This window comes from Carassius carassius, chromosome 13 (genome assembly GCF_963082965.1).
Source record: "Carassius carassius chromosome 13, fCarCar2.1, whole genome shotgun sequence".
Taxonomy (NCBI): Eukaryota; Metazoa; Chordata; class Actinopteri; order Cypriniformes; family Cyprinidae; genus Carassius; species Carassius carassius.
In genome coordinates this window covers 832,501-836,422 of record NC_081767.1, presented here as the reverse complement: position 1 = coordinate 836,422, position 3,922 = coordinate 832,501, and the positions used below count along the sequence as shown (strand labels likewise).

The following is a 3,922-nucleotide window of genomic DNA, read 5'->3' as shown; positions in this document are numbered from 1 at the left end:
GAAAAAAGTAGGCTATATATAATCCACCAAAAAAAAATCCAATCGAAGAAGATTTGATGCTGGGGTTAAGTCCGACTGAACACACACACACACACACACACACACACACACACAGACACACACACACACACACACACAGACACACACACACACACACACACACACACACACAGACACACACACACACACACACACACACACACAGACACACACACACACACACACAGACACACACACACACACACACACACACACACACACACACACACAGACACACACACACAAACACAGACACACACACACACACACACACACACACAGACACACACACACACACACACACACACACACACAGACACACACACACACACACACACACACACACACAGACACACACACACACACACAGACACACACACACACACACACACACACACACACACACACACAGACACACACACACACACACACACACACACACACACAGCTGCACTAACTGACAGGAGAATCAGCTGTTGCTATGGTGACAGATAATGTCAGGGTATTTATATCGATCATTTTACAAAGAAACAGCTTTGTATTTGCAAATTCATCCTTTAAGCCTCCCTTCAATATTTCAAGAACTTTACATGTTACTTACACTTTACAGAGCTTTACATGTTTAAGTATAATCAAGTTGGCTGTGCATGTCATTTAACTCGACTGTGAGTGAAGCATTTCATTAAGCGGTTAATTGATATCAGGTATCTAATGTTTTTAGATGAAAACAGGCTGTTTGTTGAGTCTCGAGCAACACACAGACGCTCAGCCAATCAGATCAGAGGACTGGATCAACACACAGACGCTCAGCCAATCAGATCAGAGGACTGGATCAACACACAGACGCTCAGCCAATCAGATCAGAGGACTGGATCAACACACAGACGCTCAGCCAATCAGATCAGAGGACTGGATCAACACACAGACGCTCAGCCAATCAGATCAGAGGACTGGATCAACACACAGACGCTCAGCCAATCAGATCAGAGGACTGGATCAACACAAAGACGCTCAGCCAATCAGATCAGAGGACTGGATCAACACACAGATGCTCAGCCAATCAGATCAGAGGACTGGATCAACACACAGACGCTCAGCCAATCAGATCAGAGGACTGGATCAACACACAGACGCTCAGCCAATCAGATCAGAGGACTGGATCAACACACAGACGCTCAGCCAATCAGATCAGAGGAGGACTGGATCAACACACAGATGCTCAGCCAATCAGATCAGAGGATTGGATCAACACACAGACGCTCAGCCAATCAAGAGGAGGACTGGATCAAGACACAGCCGCTCAGCCAATCAGATCAGAGAACTGGATCAACACACAGACGCTCAGCCAATCAGATCAGAGAACTGGATCAACACAGACGCTCAGCCAATCAGATCAGAGGAGGACTGGATCTGCTGTGTGGTTCTAAAATCTCCTTGTTACCCCAAAGATTGGTCAAGTTAAAGTGAACAGCAAAACAAGGAGGAAAATATTGTAGAAAACAGTCAAATAAAATCAAAAAGAAACATCTAGCAACTACAGCAACTCAAAAAGTATGAATAAATAAATTATCCTAAAATCCTAAAGTATTTGTAAAAAAAAAAATACATATATAAAAAGAAAAATGAATAATAAACAATAAATAAATAAAATACACATCAAAATATATCAGAGAGTTAAAAAAAAATAAAAAAACACAACACAAGACATCAGAAGAATAAGTACATGTGGGGAAAACTATTCTGTGTATGTCCCCAGAAGTAAGCACTGATTGACAGAACTGCACAGCTGGTTTAGTTCGACCCATAAACTTTATTTGTCAGAATCTCAAAGCCTCTACATCCCCAAACAATACATTCAGTATATATACATTTGGCGAGAGGAACTGTAGATATGTTAGTGCATACATGGAAGCAAATGTACACAAACCCATTTCAGACATATGAAATCCACACACACACACACCTCCGTCAGCACGAGTGGAGAAGCAGATGAGTTTCTCCAGAGACGAGTGAAAATGACGCTGCAGACAGAGATCTGCTCTCCATCCTTCAGTTCTCTGGTTCCCCTGGAGCTTTACTCTTTTATTTACGTCTTCTGTCGTTCCCAAGACGTTCAGAATCTCCCAACACTTCACTCTCTTCTAAACATCTGTCTAACATGCCAGATCTCGTCTGTCTGCCGAGAAGTGTTGTTTTTAATCTGAATGTTTAATGACCAATTATCTGGATTCGTCGATCCATAAAATAACTAAGTCCTAAGTCATGACTTAAAAAATAAGGCCTTTATGGCACAGCTTAATTCTCAGATCTAAGTTTTCTTCCCAGATTCGTTTCGAACAGATCAGTTTTTGGTGATTTTAGTAAATGTCTGAAGTCAGAAAGCTGCAGTACGTCGTTCAGATCAGCATCTCCACTTTTTCCAGTTTGTAAAAGAGCAATTTTTTTGTCCGAATTTGTTTCTTTTTTTATAATCTAAAGTTTGTCCAATGGAAAGGTTCATGGATGTTAAAGACTCTTCATGGAACCATCAATGGCAAAAAAATAACCTTTATTTTCATCCATGTTTTGACAACCATAAAATACGTCCAAATACATTTTAAGAAACATATTTTTGGATCTGTTTTGCCTGTGACATTTATTTAAAACAAACACGACTTAGATTAGATTTAGTTGTATAATGCAATGATATTCACACATATAGATCTCCAAAGACTCGTTACTGCTCTGATTCCTGTGGGACGCTGTCATAATCAGAACTGGGATCATTTCTAAACATAATCACATCTTCTGGGTCCTGTAGTCATCTCAGTGAGGCTCTTCTCACACATCCAGCACATTCATCTTCCCTTTGATTCTCTCTCTTCTCCTCCCTGACCTCTGCGCTCTTATTAAAGCATGTTTCTGCAGATCAGCATCTAAAACACCAGTTTATAATGAGATGCTGTGGAGAGCATTCACAGTTTGACATTTCAGTGTAATGGCATGAAGGATGCACAGTGTGGTTCAGGTCATGGAGACGTTAAATGTTGAGTGTAAATGCGTGGCAGTTGGGATTTTCATGCAGATTTACATCAATCCTCATTAACCTGTCATCTCTTTTAAAGGGACAGTTCAGGCAAAAGTGAAAATGCTGTTGTCATTTACTCACTTTCATGCATTTTCAAACAATCTGCATCTTGATACAGCAAATTTAAATGTACATGAAATGAGTTTTTACTCCATGTCCATTTAGCCCATTAGCTTTGAGGTCATCTACACTTTTGTTTGGGATCAATTTTTGTTTGTGTTCAACATTGATAATAATCAGAAATGTTTCTTGAGCAGTAAATCATCATATTATCATGATTTCTGAAGATCATGTGACACTGAAGACTGGAGGAATGATGCTGAAAATACAGCGGAGCATCACAGAAATACATTACACTTTAACACAGATTCACACAGAAAACTGATGTTTTAGATTGTAATAATATTTCACAATTTTTATTGTATTTCTTTTTGCATATTCAAAATTAGTATTTTGATACTTTTTGATTCCTTAGGGTGATTTTTGATACTTTTGAGGTTGAATTAACTCTCACTGCACGGAGAAGAAATTCAGCAAAATAATGACATGAAGGTCAATAAATGATGACAGTTTTCATTTTTGGGGTGGAAGTGTCCCTTTAAAGGTTGAACGAATAAAAACATTGTATCAGAGAGGGAAACGATGAACTAAAAACAAGAAGGAAACACAACGATTGACAATAATCCAATCACACAGGCGTTATATCTGTAGCACAGCTGTGTCAGGCATCATACCTTAAACCAAACACGCTGAGAGAGAGAGAGAGAGAGAGAGAGAGAGAGAGAGAAACAACGACACAAAAGAAACCGGATGATG

The 3,922-nt window shown here is 39.6% G+C and overlaps 1 protein-coding gene across 4 annotated transcripts in view; it reads right to left on the bottom strand.

Moving 5' to 3' along the window:
- Positions 1-3,506: 3,506 nt before the first annotated feature.
- LOC132155815 (SH2 domain-containing adapter protein D-like) overlaps positions 3,507-3,922 on the bottom strand; it is a 114,018-nt gene continuing 113,602 nt past the window's right edge. For 3 of the 4 annotated variants that reach the window (XR_009437351.1, XR_009437352.1, XR_009437353.1), the window contains 2 exons: positions 3,853-3,922; positions 3,507-3,822 (listed from right to left, as the gene is read on the bottom strand). The exon at positions 3,853-3,922 is cut by the window's right edge and continues 1,475 nt beyond it. The gene's annotated coding sequence lies outside the window, so the exon portion shown is untranslated. The other variant, XM_059564520.1, reaches the window with a different exon arrangement.